The sequence below is a fragment of the Camellia sinensis genome, chromosome 11, assembly GCF_055761805.1.
Source record: "Camellia sinensis isolate YWXY chromosome 11, ASM5576180v1, whole genome shotgun sequence".
In the NCBI taxonomy this organism is placed as follows: domain Eukaryota; kingdom Viridiplantae; phylum Streptophyta; class Magnoliopsida; order Ericales; family Theaceae; genus Camellia; species Camellia sinensis.
This window is the reverse complement of record NC_138971.1, coordinates 11675600-11691050: the sequence shown is the minus strand read 5'-3', so window position 1 is coordinate 11691050 and position 15451 is coordinate 11675600. Positions and strand designations below refer to the sequence as shown.

The 15451-nt window shown below is 30.1% G+C and overlaps 1 pseudogene across 1 annotated transcript; it reads right to left on the bottom strand.

Annotated features, from left to right (window-relative positions):
* Positions 1–10146: 10146 nt before the first annotated feature.
* LOC145801856 (phytosulfokine receptor 1 pseudogene) lies at positions 10147–13089 on the bottom strand (annotated as a pseudogene). Its single transcript, XR_014343574.1, has 2 exons — positions 10419–13089; positions 10147–10355 (listed from the first exon to the last, which is right to left on the bottom strand). The product of XR_014343574.1 is annotated as a phytosulfokine receptor 1 pseudogene (transcript).
* Between the last annotated feature and the right edge of the window lie 2362 nt (positions 13090–15451).

Here is a 15451-nt window from a genome sequence, read left to right as displayed (position 1 = left end):
TTTTGCAAGGGTAGTTTATGTGTAAGAATGTGTTAAAAAATTAAATATTTTACAAGTGAGTTGGGTTAGATTGATTGGATGATAAAATTGATTGATCAATTTTTTTTTAACTTTATTTTATTTTATTTGTTAGCCTGTGTTTGTTTGTTTGTTTGTTTGTCTTTTTTTTTTTTTTAAAGGTAGTTATGTGTAGAGGTGTGCTAAAAAACTAGACATCTCGTACCAACTCATTGTACAAAATTATATGAAATTAATAAATTTTAACTAACAGTCTAACTAATCAATCAATTAGGTTGGACTGGTTAAGTGATAAAATTGACTGATCAATTTGTTAATTTCATATAATTTTATACGATGAGTTGGTATAGAATGTCTAATTTTTTTGGTATATCTCTACAAATAACCACTCTAAAAAAAAAAAAAAAACTAACCCATACAACAGAAAAAAAAGAAAAGAAAAAAAAAAGACGAGCATTCGAGGCAAATTCGAGGCCTCTAGCACTACTGATTAAATAAATAAAAATTTAGGGACTTTTATTGAGCTAACACAGTGAAATTTCACCGTTTTCAAATATAAAAAAAAATTAAAGATAAATTATCAATAAATTCTAATAGTTGTACTTAATTTCTATCAAATCCTATTAAAAATAATTCATAATAAAATTATCGTTCAAAATAAATTTTTGCAATGACTTTTTGCATATGCTGCTAAAAATTAACAATTAGTAACTTTTTTTTCGTCACGATTTTTATAAATTGTCGCTTAAATTTACAATTAGTGAATTATTTTGTGACAAAAATTTCAAACTATTGCTGAAAGTTAAAAATTAGAGATTTTTTTTGTGATGATTTTTTTAAACTGTCGTCAAAACTTATAATTAGTAACATTTTTGTGACAAAATTTTCAAATCATCGCTGAAAACTAACATTTAGTTACTTTTTTTAATAGTATTTCAGTAATTATTATAAGATCTATTGGATAATAAGTTCACCTATTAAAAACTACATTGAAGTCTTTCAAAAATTAAAATAAAGACAAAAAATTGACAAATTGAAAATCAATTGAAATGAACTATCATGATCAGTGAATTGCCACTGACTTCGGTGATTTTGATTAATGAAATTTCCTGACTTTTAAGTGTTTGAGATAGTGAAATTTCTCAACTTCATCAATCTCTCTCACACATCATCAATCATCAACAAATGGTGTTTGGCAAGTGAGATTTTAGCTAATTTTTGGCTAAAATTCACAAAAAAATAAAATAAACTAAAATAGCTAATAAGATAAAATGTCACATTAAATTCATAATCATTTCACTTTTTCTCTCACAAACATTACATCCAACTACAAAAAAATTCAACTATCTTTCCAAATACGAAAATTTTAACTTACTAAAATAGTCTACTAAAATAACAACTTTCCAAACACCCACAAAATATTGTCTGAACTCTCTCTTTGCCTTTGTTTATACATGTATTTATATATATTTCTATACGTATATAGTGTAAATGAGCGATAGTTATAGAGGGAGAGAGAATTGAATATTTTTCCTTGTCAAACTTTAACTTGATTTTTACTTTGATCACTTATTTTTTAATTATAACAATTAATTCTCGTAAACCCATGTTTTAAAATGATCCTTAGATCACTTATCTTAAAAAATTGTTGAAAAAAGTACTTACATGAGCAAATTTTAGAAACATTAGAGGAGAAAAATTTGCATGACAAATTATCCTTTTCATCTTCTAACTTGTACTCAATTTTACTTTGGTCTCTTATATTTTGATTTCCACTCAAATTTTAAACTGTGTTGAAAGAACCATATTGAAATACATGTTAAAATTTGAAAACTTAATTATTATAAAGATAAAATATTAAAATAAAATTTAAGGACAAAAAATATAACTTACCCATATCTATTTTTTATTAGGCTATTGTATTTATTAATTAATTGTTTGGTGCAGAGAGAGGTGGCTTCCACTGCATGAATGGTAGAAAATTTATGAATCAAAAAAAAAAAAAAAAGAATGGTAGAAAATTTGCGCTAAATAATTATTTTTCTTAGATTTTTAATTTAAAATTTGGAATTCGAACTTATGAAAAAATAATGAGTGTTTACTTGTGTTAATGTAACTTATCAATTTACTAACATTTTTTTGAGTAAAAAAATAAGGCGAAAATATCTTTTCAGTGCAAATTTTGTAAAATTATTATATATTAGTGACAAATGTTTAAATATATTAAGTTATAAACTTCTCCATAAATGTGTAAATTGTGTTAATGTAACTTATCAATTTACTAACATTTTTTTGAGTGAAAAAAATGAAGGGAAAATATCAATTCAGTACAAATTTTCAAAAATAATTATATATGAATAATAAACTTTATAAACATTTAAACATTAAGTCATAAATTTTTTTATAAATGTATAAATATTATTTGAAAGCACCACTGATATATATATATATATATATATATTTTTTTAAATAAATAAATCAATAAATAAAGTGGAACACTTGTTCATTGAGAATCGAACCATGACAACACATGACCTACCCATTTGTTCATAACTAATGGCTGGTTTGGAAATAAGTTATTTTAGTGTTTGTTTAGAATATTGGTTGATTTTTTGATTATTTGACTATTTTAATTAGGGATCAAAAAATCTCGCCTGAAATAGGTTTTTTTTTTTTTTTTTTTTTTTTGACTTTTATAAGAAAAAAAGAAAAAGAAAAAAAAAAGAAGAAATGATTATAGTTTGGATGTAATGTTTTACCTTATTGACTTTTTAACCTGTTTTGTCTTTTTGTAGTTATTTTAGCCCAAAAACTATGCCAAACGAAGCCTTAATAATTTTTTAACTTTTTTTAAAAAGATATACAGAAAAATAAAAAGAATGGTGTGATAATTTATAGTGACTTTTTGATTATTTAATTATAATATATAATTATCAAACGGGGTGTAAATTTGGGTAGCTAATGGTTATTGCTCCTTTCCCACAAGAAGGAAATATGTAGTGATGCATGTAATGGAGCATGTACTATAGCTAAGCTATGATAAACAAACTTAAGGAATGAATGATGTGAAAAGTAATTGGTAAAAGAATATTTCTTTCCACCTCTTCTTTGTTTATTTATTAATTTCTATCCAATTAAATGGACAAAGCTTAATCATCATCACCACCACCACCTATGGCTAATAACTAATGGCTATTGAGGACATTGGGAAGACAATTAGGAGTGCTTACATTCATTCACAAGTGGGAAAAATTGTTTGGTTGTATAAGTTCATGTCTTAATTTGATATGTACTTAAAATAGTAAAATTTAATATTTTTATTAAATTGTTAAAAACTAATTTGACACATATCAAGTAATAGATAGTGTAAAACATTATTCGAAGACCACCAAATAATCTCTCCACTAGTGGATTATGGTTGATCTACAAATTTATTTATTTATTTATTTTTATTTATTTATTTTTTTCATATAGAGTGGAGGTCCAACTTTTATTTTAAAATTGTATTGTTCTTACTTTGGAACTCATGGTCAGCTTTCGACTTCATTACTTTACATTATTTGTTTAATTAATTAAACAAACATAATTTTTATATAAAAAATTATACAAAATAATGCTATCTTTTGTGATCTTTTCATTTCATATCAAAATATTCATCATTATAGTGGCATAAATTGGCACTACTAAAATTTACATTATTTTTTAACCGGTATAGAAATTTTGTGACAACTTATGCTACATTTTTAGAAATTATATAAATTTGACCTTTTTGAAATTTTATAGATTTGAACCCAATGACAAAAGGGGAAAATTGTTGGAGGTAAAATTTAGATAACGACGCTATATGGTTGTGCAAGTAGTATGACAACCAAGCATGATAGTGATAAGATGTCCGAATAGAGCAACTAGGTCGAACTACCAAGGTCGAGCAATGGGTGAACTAGGTCAAGGGTAAGTCCACATTTAGTGAAATCGTGCTTATCCCTTCTTGAAAAGTAACGAACATGAGACACGATAGGTTCTTCTGCAAAAAAGCAAGAGAGTTCAAAGTATTAATTCATTTTATTGTCATTTCTATCAGTATGTTAAATTTTTCCCCAAACAAAAATCAACTTGTATAAACTTTTGGAGACTAACAATTGATTATGTAACCAAACAAGTGACCAACATATGAATGGTTAGTTGATTGTATATATACATATATATATATATATATATATAAGATACGTATGATGGCATAAGTAATAATATTATTTTGCTATACTTTCAAAAAGCTAAAAATTCATTGTGGACAATTGTAAAAGTTGTATTGTATCTATATGTTTGTTTCTAGTTCAAGCAAATAATGTTTATTGTCCCTAATTTTTTTCCTCTATGTGATTTGACAAGCTTACGTTAGTTGATATTATTAGGAATATATGAAATTACATTATAGTCCTAAAAATGTAAAATATCATACTAATAAATAAAATGTTAAACTATGCCACTGTCAAGAGCAAAGTTAGACAATTGGGTTTTACATTTGGCCCATGCACATTAAAATTTTTAGCTCAATCTTGGAGACGATTTGTGCTAGAAAACTTGCACAATATAAGAGGGGTCCAAACAAGCACAATAACATACACTTGGGAGCCATAGGCAAAATCTCATTATAAAATTTTGCATTAGTTTATATAATGGTTATTTAATCATACATTATAATGCCTTCAATACTTGCAAATTACAAGTATCAATTAAAATATAAGGCCTTGTTTGTTCATAGTATATAAGGGATGGATATGAGTGTGAGATCGGATATAATATGAGATAGATCCCACATATTTTCTTGTCTTATATCCCACATTTGATTGTTTCAAATATAGGGAATCTGAATAGTATATGATGCAAAAGAGGGGGATGTACAATACCAACCCCCATGGTATTGGGGGTATTTGTTTCAGCTTTTCAAAGCTAACTTATGGCTTTTAGCTTTGAAAAAGTTATTTTGGATTGTTTGATTAAACTTATTTCAAACAGCTTATTTTAACTCAAAAAGCTGATTTTGAGAAGTTGCTCACCCATTGCTTCTGATTATCAACTTTTGCTGTGAACATGTTAATTTATGGTTATACTCTTAGATTTTTTTTATTTTTTATTTTTTTAAAAATAGAAAAAGACCCAAATAGACTATAGATTATTATTATTATTTTTTATGAGAAATGTAGACAAACAAAAAATAAAAATTAATTGAAGAAGTTATTTCACAGCTTATTTAACAAGTACTACTAAACAACTTAAATCTATAATTCAACAGCTACACCAAACAAATTAACTACTTTTGATTAAAGTCATAATCTATAATCTATAAGCTGTTTTAACAGTTACACCAAACGGGGCCATTGTATATCCCCCAGAGTCTGATATAGAAAAATTTTCATCCAAAGGTCAAGTTATTCTCCTCTTATCCTATCATATATCATATCTTAATCAAATATAATATAAATGACCCCACAATATATATAATTCATCTCATATCTTATAATATATTATATCTCATTTTTATCCTTAATTATTATATATTCTCATCAAACTTGTATATCCAATCTAGACGATCAAATGAGACGTAAGATCTTTTATATTACAGTCAAACCAGGACCGGCCCAATATACCTTCGGGCCTTAGGCAAAATCTTATTGTAAAATTTTGTATCCACATAATATTTATTTAATCATACATTATAAAATTTGTTATTTAATAATTATTTTCTTTGCATAACTGTAATTAATATAATTTTTACCACTTTTACTACTGGGGGGCATTTGGACAAGGATGGTTTTAATTTTGTTGAGACTTTAACAACAATTGGTTCTTATTTTTTTTGGGCCTTTGAACAGAGATTTTTTTTAATAGGCCTCTCGGCTGTCTCTAATTACCAAATTCAAGGCCCATAAATAAAATATGCCCAAACTGCATTATTCAACCCAAGTCTTACCTTTTTAAACAAAGCCCATTAGTGCTAAAAGGCCCAAGTAGTTTCTATACTCATAGCCCATAGATAAAATAACCCCAGACTGCATTATCCAACCCAAAGCTTGCCTTCTCTTGGAACAAGTCTGTTAGGCCCAAAAGGCCCAAATAATCAATTAAATCCAACTCTATGCATTCAACAAACTTTGGTGACATCATGTCTATTCCTTTTTTGGGTAAGTAACATCATGTCTATTCCTTATCAAAGCTAAGGGTCGGATTGTTTTTTTACCACAACAGGATAGCACGACTTGAATTTTAAGGCAAAATGAGTAGGTTATAATTGATCATTTTCTAACACAAATATATATATATATATATAACACGACTTGATAATACGAATATATAAGTCGAGTTTATGTCAAATCTGCATAATATGAAATTAACACAAATAATTCATTTAATAAAAAATTAGGTATACTTTCTAATATAATTTTCACTGAAAGGTTCCATGACATTTTTTAATCCAAATGTAACTTTATCTAACTTATTAAAAAGTATGTAAAATAAGATTTTAAGGCTCATATGAAACTTTTTTATTGAATATAATGTATTTTGTCTACTATTATATAGTAAATCTAGTAAAAAATATAATAATTTTTATAAACTAGAAAAATAAAATTGACTTAAAATAAAATATTATTATGAATAATTTATTCAGTAGAGAATAATTTCATTAAATTTATTTTGTGGATAAATTTTTTTTTTTTTTTTCATAGACTTGATATTTTCAGTTAAGCCCATTAACACAACATGAATTGGACATTGGATAAAAAAAAACATAACATGATAATACAAAATAATAAACAAGTTAAGTTAGTGTTGAAATAATTCTATCACAAACTCAAAATGACCCAATACAAATATGACCAAATACGATACAAAGCCCATCCCTAATCAAAACTATGTATTGGCTTGTTCGGCCCCTAGAAGGCCCATACAAACGATTGGGGGCCCAAAACACTGCTAATTGGACACATTTGTCCCTTTTGGGATTATTCTAGAGTTTTTTTTTTTTTTTTTTGGGATCCAAACCATGTGACTCCTTTTTAGTGGAAAGTATAGTTCAATATTTTTTAATTTATAAACTCCCTCAAAAATAAAGGAAAAATTATTCATAAATTTCAGTATGATAAATGTTGCTCTAATTAGTTTTGAGTGTTTTTTCTTAAATCATTTAGTCATTTTTATTTTTGGTATGATATATGTTTTTGATATATTGTGTGTGGAGTTTATATTTTTGCCTATACTGTGATTTCATTTTGATTTTGTCATGTTGTGTGTGTTTAAGGGATGTCGTAACATTACTATTTTGTAGGAGGGGATTTCGTGGACTCTTTTGGAAGTTGTTTCACCATCTCAGTTTGGTGTTTGGTTTATAATGTTGTATTTTGGGACATCACAAAACAACATGACCACAGTATTAGAACATCACAAGACAACATCATCAACATCAGCAACAAACACAATACTGGAACATCACAAAACTGTGAAAATTAGAAGAGACAAGTTTCAGAGTGTAGATGATGTAAGTGACGGAGACGAAGATGATGAGCTAGGTCATGAACTTGGGCATGCTTCGATTTGATAAACCCATAGCATTAATGGGTGTCATTGATGATGGGTTTCTCATCTGATCCCAAACCACCTTCTTAGAATCTGTTTGGGTTACTTTCATGGTGCGAACAAGAAGAAAAAGAAGAAGAACAACAACAACAACAACTACAAACAACGAATCGAGCTATAGGTTTTGGAAGAGCTCACCAGATCTGCGTAATGAGGGGGTTTCCCTTTGAATTATCAATCACAAAAATTGGGGAGAGAGAGAGTTTGAGCATCAGAAATAGTGACAGGCATGCATTGCTAATTTGCTCGTCGATGATGTTAGCTCGCCGATGATGATGTTAGCTCACCGATGTTATGGGATCGATAGGTCAAGAACCTTTATTTCTCACGGTGAATTCCGATTTGTGGTGTTTGTTAGATCAATGGGTGTATGATATTGTGTTTGGAATGTATTTACGATTGTCCGACAAATAGGGGTTCGCAACATTGTCTTCTCATGATGTTCATGTCTTGGGTGGTTCGTTCATTATAGTCTATTTCAGAACAAAATAGCATATTCAAAAATTAGAACAATTCGACTCTCCAACCCACAATACGACTTCAAAACCCAAAATACCATTGGTGTCGAACATCAACCCCATGATGTTCTCACCCACAAGCATTCAAATCAATATCAAAGTAATTCGCATACATATTGTCATCACAGAGCAACACCCACGCCAACGCCGACTCACCGATGATGTTAGCTCGTTGATGTTATGGAATCGATGACAATCACAGGTCAAGAATGGCGAATCACCTTTGCAAATGTTAACGCTGAACAAGGGATTTTTTTGATTTTCTAGGGTTTTTGTGGGTTGGGTTACAACATTGAGATTGTATATTGAATGATCAATGCTGCCAAATGTGAATATTCAATCACATAGGATGAGAATCCCAATCACTAACATCGGGATGGAAACCCAGAAGTTTCCATTATATCTCGACCGTTTTGTTTGGGATGGAGGGAAAACATAAAAATGCTATAGTATGCTTTTGGACATTTTGGTACTTACAACATCAGCAAAAACTCACATTTATCCTCTACTAAAGACAAGCCACGTGTTACTTACATGAGTTTCTACGTAATTAACATTCAACTGGAACTTATCAGTCTACAAAATAAATGGTAGGATTAAATGGTTCAACAAATTGAATTTTGGGATTTATTGGTGCTTTGCCCAAAAATAAATGCCTCATTTATACAGGACAAATAAATTTATTTCTATTTTTTTTTATGAAAAATCTTACTCTTAATAATTAATTTTATATTTTAAAATTTAAAATAATATAATTTTTAATCTATATATTGATTTTTAATAAAATTAATATTTTTAAAATTTTCTCGTCAAGATCTATTAAACCACATCTTGTTGGCTATAAAATTCTTTTTTAGAAAAAAATTTACAATTTTTTTTTTGTCAAAATTAACGTCAATAGTAAAAATTTACTCTGATTCACAATGAAAATTTTATTCTAGTTTGAGTTTTGTTTAGTGACAATCTATTTATAAATTATAGAAGAAGTTTACTTTGGCCAAAACTTCCTCATTTATTAAAAATTAAAATTTTATAGTAAAATTTACAATAAATCAAAGCAAAATTTTATTACATATAACTTACACTTTTGACAAAAATCTAAAGAATAATATATTTTTTATGGCATGTGACAATTAACGTGGGACAGTTAACGTGGTATTTTTGGTTTAATCTTGAGTAGAAGTTAGCTTACGAGTAAATTAGAATTTTTTTTTGAAAATGACAGGTCAAAGTGAAGAAAAAATCCAAAAGCCGAAGTAAAAACATATAACTAAACACATCATTTGGGAACATCATAAAAAAGTTAAAAGTCATTTTTTAACTTATTTTAGGTCACATCACTTCTCACATAAAAAAGTTAAAAAAACCAAAAGGACAATTTTTAACCATCTTTCCAAACCTACCCCCAACACAAAAAAAAAAAAGAAGATTTATTTATGTTTTCCCAAACAACCACTAATCAATTTATTAACACCGACACACACTTGATTGAACAATTCAAAAAGAGTTGATTTTCTTAAAATATTTTTTTAACATTTTACGGGGGGAAAAAAAAAAAAAAAGAGAATGCTTTGACAATTTACCGTGATTATTTGAAAAATGAAATTGTCAAACCAGGCTTAAAATCAACATATTTTTTCACCCATTTGATGATGTCAAAACATCTTCTTTCTATTAAATTAAAAAAAAAAAAAAAGAAGGGAAAGACTATATACACATTTTTTTAAAAAGTGTGTGACATATATACCTTATAATTAAAGAAAAAATGATATAATTTATACTTTCTGAGTCATGATTAAAAAAAAAAAAAAAAAAAAAAAAGAAGTCATTACCAAATACCACATAAGGTATGACTAAAGATTTTATGAATGATAACTAAAATATTATCACAACTAAAGAAGAAAATTGATCATAACTAAAAAAAAAAAAATGACTTAACTAAAAGTGCATATCATATACTCTTCATAACGTATGCATAGTAGAATTTCTTAATACATATATATATATATATATATATCTTCTTTCTAATGAAATCTCATCGTTACATGACTCCCATAACATTTTTAACTTCTGTCTTCACTTAAAACCAGCAACAATACAAAGACTCCCACTCCTACCCAAAAATGGGTTAAAAATTGACTTTTGACTACAAACTCACTTTCCAAAAGACATCAAAATTCAAAACCACTTGTGCATGGCAAATATTACAACAGATAAACTCACTTTCCAAAAGACATCAAAATTCAAAACCACTTGTGCATGGCAAATATTACAACAGATATGATCCTATCGCATGGATAAACAGAAATAATCCACATTTTCTCACAATTATCTTGAATCGTTCAAGTATTTCAATCATCATGTCAATGGTTCGTTCACCAGAATACAGTTCCTTCTTTTATATGTCATGGGACCTCTTTGTGAAATCTATCTAATATTTAACTCAAAAGATTATTTTTTGTAAAATGTTAATTTGTTTAGAACAAACAAGAACATAACAGTAACAGTTGTCCCAAATCCAGTCCCAAATCCCATCCCAAACGACATTTTGACAATAATCTCTCCCCACATCGACTTGCTAGGAGAGACTACTTGAGGAACTTGATTGCTAATCGGAAACGGGGATGAAAGTTCACCACTACATAGACCTAGGTTGCCTTCAAAGCTCGAGTTTGGAAAGGTTTCAAACTGCCCTCCAGTAGGGATTGTTCCATACAGTTGATTGTAAGCAACATTGAACTTGGACAAAAAGTTGAGATTTACCAATGAAAGAGGTATAGCTCCAGACAGATCGTTATGGGACAAATCCAAAATCTCCATGCTCGTCATACTAGACAAATCCTCAGGAATGTTTCCAGATAAATTGTTGCATTTTAGGTTCAAATAATGCAATTTTTTTAGGTTCCCAAACTCGGGCCAGATGGGTCCGGTGAGAAAGTTATTGCTGAGGTCAAGTGTGGGTGGAAGCCTCCAAATTTGATTATACTGCAACATGTTAGCGCTCGTGATTCGCTTGAGGAAAAGTGGAAATGCGAATCCTAGAGAAGGGTCTTCCTGTGAGACATCATTGGAGTTGAGGCACTTTAATCCAGTCAAGTTCTTTGGTATCTCTCCGGTAAAAGAGTTGTTCGACAAGTCAATGTAAAATAGAAACTCAAAATTACCCAACCATGGCGGAATTGTTCCATCCAATTGATTCCCCGATAAATCCAACAATTGCAAATTTGTTAAACCTCTCAACCACTGGGGAAACACACCTGTGAGTCTGCAATTGGCAATAATGAGAGCCTACAGACTTTTAAACCCTAGACTAGGATAGGAAGGCAATTGTTCATCATGAAAGTTCAAGGTAAGAACCAAAGTAGTCAAGTTCTGGCAATGCTGCAAGATATCAAGGGCAGCTGAGAGGTTAGAAATGCTCGAATTTGATACGGAAAATGAAGACAGGCCATGAAAATTCCTAAAGCTTTCTGGGATTTGGCCAGTGAAGTTGTTTCGCGCAAGATTAATTGTTTTCAGGTGCGGACAGAGTGGGAGATAATTGGGAACTGGCCCGGTGAACTGATTAGTGGCTAAATCGAGCGAAATCAGACTGGTCATTTCGGAACAATTCAAACGAATTACACCATTCAGAGAATTGTTTCTCAAAACAAGTGAAGTGATAGTCCTAGAATTCGCTAGAGAATTGGGAATTCCACCGGAAAAATTATTGGATTTAGCATAAAATTCTTGTAACTTTGCAAATCTATGAAAAACATCTGGGATAGGCCCTGAAAATGAATTCAATGAAATATCCAAACGAACAAGATCAGAGAGATTACCAATTCCACTGTTGAGCTCACCCGAAAACCAATTATCCTGAAGACCCAACTGGTTCAATCTCGGTAGCCGGAAAATATCCTCCGGTATATCTCCGGAGAGAAAATTTTGACCAAGACAGAGTTGTTCTAACGAGCTGCAATTCCCAAACCCAGATGAAATTCTACCAAAGAAGTAATTCACAGCAAAATCAATGATCCGAATTCGAGTTGAATTGATACAAATCCCCACAGGAACCGAGCTTTCGAATGAATTATCAGAAATGTCGAAGATCTCGAGAAAAGGGAGGTTGATACTCATCGGAATTGAACCAGAGAAATCGTTTTTGCTGAGGTCGATGACTTGTAGATTCGGCAATTGAAACAGAGATGGAGGAATAGAGCCTCCAAGGAAATTGATAGAGAGGTTTAGGGTTCTGAGTTGGTCTAAACCAGTGAAAGTAGTTTCGTTGAGTTTGCCAGTCAATCTGTTCCCGGAGAGTTCCAATTTCACAACCCTACCGGAATGGATAGGATCGTTGAAGACGCCGAGTGAAGAAGACGAATTGCAGGTGATTCCTGACCAGTTACAGCAATTTGAGGTTCCCCAACCATTGATAGTTCCTGAATCTAATCCAATCAAGAAAGCCTCCAAAGCCTTGAGATCGTTCGAATTACATGTGATGTTTTGGGAATTCGAAACTTGAACTCGTGAAGAGAACACAAGAAGGAAAATGAGGATTACCCACAACTCCAACACACCCATCTCAGAGAAACAATTACTATGCGCTTGAGAGAGAGAGGGAGAGAGAGTCAGGTTCCAGAAGAAGATGAATTGTGAAGTGGGTTTTGTTAGTTTCAGCATTTTTGTTGATAAAACAAACAAGAATTGATGAGAGAGAGAGGGATGGATGGGTTTTGGTTGGGAGAGAGAGCGAAGCAGGTAGCTACAGGAAGCAAAAGACAGCAGCAGTGTGAAAGGGGGAAAATTCTTTCTGAAATTAATTTTTGATGAGAGAGATAGGGATGGATGGGTTTTGTATTGTCATGTTGGTTTGAAATTGTGAAATTAGGTTTTGAAAATTTTGTTGAAAAATAAATACTCTACTAAAATATATTTTTCAAAATTATTTATCTCCTATGATAAAATTGTATAAAAATAATAAGTATTTTTAATTTTTTTTTTGAAATTAATTTTTTATTTTTTTTAAAAGGGCAAATTACAAATACACTTTTGAAATTTGCTTAAAATACGATTTGTCCCATATGATTCTGAAAATTAAATCCCATCCTTTGAAATTTCTAATTTCATAATAAATAACCCATTTATCAATAAATCACTAAGTCAATTAATAATATTTTAATGATATTAGAAATTTGTTTCAATTAATAGTTTACGTAATATTATCATTGTATAGGAGAACAGTTATAAATTTTATTTTTTCAATTAATTTTGTTAATTAAAAAATTTTGATAATAAAGTTTATAATTTTTCAAATTACAAGAAAAAAAATTTATATTTTAAACATATTTTAAAAAATATATTTGTAATTTACCTCTTTAAAAGTTTAATCAAACAAGTTTATCAAAACTAAACCAAAAGTTATGGAAGTCATGCAACGATGGGATTTTGTTGGAAAGAAGATGATTTCATCCAATGAGTGAAAAAAATAAGTTGATTAAATTGATAAAGACGGTGGTAATAAGTTGATTAGTAGCTGTTTGGGATAACTCATATAAATCACAATTTTTTTTTCAAAGATTTTTTTTAAAAATTATGTCAAAAAATTTTACTTTCTCAATTGGTCTTGTGTGGATAAATTTATGAGCAAACTTCACTTTACCCCCTTGAGGTTTGGATCCAGTGCAGATTGTTTTCTTGACATTCAAAAATCACCATATAATCGCCACATGGTTTATGGACCAAAGTGCACATCTAACTTCTGTTAACAACAATGGCAAGTTGACATTTATACCCATCCTTGTCTTCTTTATCCTTTCATCTAACTTATGTTCTTGTATCTTCTCTCTCTTATGGCAGCAACCATGGCATCAATCATCGCTGCCAATCACCGCCTCCATTCCTCTTTATTCTCATTCTCTTCTCTTCTCACTCTTTCACTCTAGCATCATCGCCTTACACTCCATCCATAACAACTGCCTATGTCATTCCTATTCGTAGCACCATCTAAATTTTCAATCATGGAACCAACTACAATCAGATTTCTAGGTCCCAGCCACAACATGTTCGAATTCCCAGTCACTACAACAAAAATAGTCTTTAGAGACGAAAACTAATGATGAAATTTTTTTTTGTCACGAAATACGTATCTTTTAATGAGGAAAATCATATTTCGTCTCCAAATGTACCATTTTTGGAGACAAAAATAAAATTTCGTCACCAATCTAAATCATAATAAAAAAATTAGGTGACGAAATTATTTTTCGTCATTATTTATATTTTTTTTGTCACCAAATATTTTCCCGCTAATATTTTGGAAGGGTGCCAAAATTTTGAGACTTTTGGTGACGAAAAAATTTGTCACCAATTATAAAATTATTAATGACAAATATATTTTTGTCACCAATAATTTTTAATATCATTTAGTGACAAAACGATTTTTGTGGTCAATATTTTTATCTTTGATGAGGAAATAATTTTGTCACCAATAAATAATTTAGTCACTAAATATTTTAGAGGGAAATAAAAATGTTTTGGCGCCTCAAACAAACCCAATAATTTATCGGTTCAGACCTATTTCTCACTCACACACATACACACACACACAGACGACGCCGCTGCTCATTCTCCTCATCGATTCAGGCACAGATTCAGCGCCGATCGGCTCACTCTCCTCACCGCTGTCACCCTCTCCTCACCGCCGCTGATCTGTTATCTTCTCCTCGCCTCACCGCCCCTCGCTACTGTGCCGATCTAGCGTCTCCTTCCCTTGCCGATCTCATCTCCTCTTCTCACCGCCGGTGATCTGTTAGTCTCTCTCTCTCTCGTTGCTCTTTTCTCTTGATGCTCCCTGTTTTTATCTTTTCTTTTGCTACTCTGTCTTCTGTATACATGATATTGTTATAGATATAATATATATATATATATATATATCCTGCTCTATTTTATTTATAATTAGATTTTGAATATAATTAGATTCTGAATATGAACCTTATAATTTGATTAAGATATGAACCTTGTAATTTGATTAAGATACTGTGAAAGTAAATTAAAGTATTGTTTCTGGAGGGGAAAGATTTAGGTTTAATTTCTCCATCCTAATTCTTTCTTTAGTTACTTTTTTGTATACTTTCTGATTGTAATTCGAATCGGAGTTTTGGTAATGGCTGAACATTTAAGATTTGTATGATTATGAACCACATGAGAAGAAAAAGACCTTTGCTGTTCAAGTAGTTATTTGAATTGCATGACATATGATGCATTCCATTTACCCCAATATTGAAATTATTGACACAGTCATGATT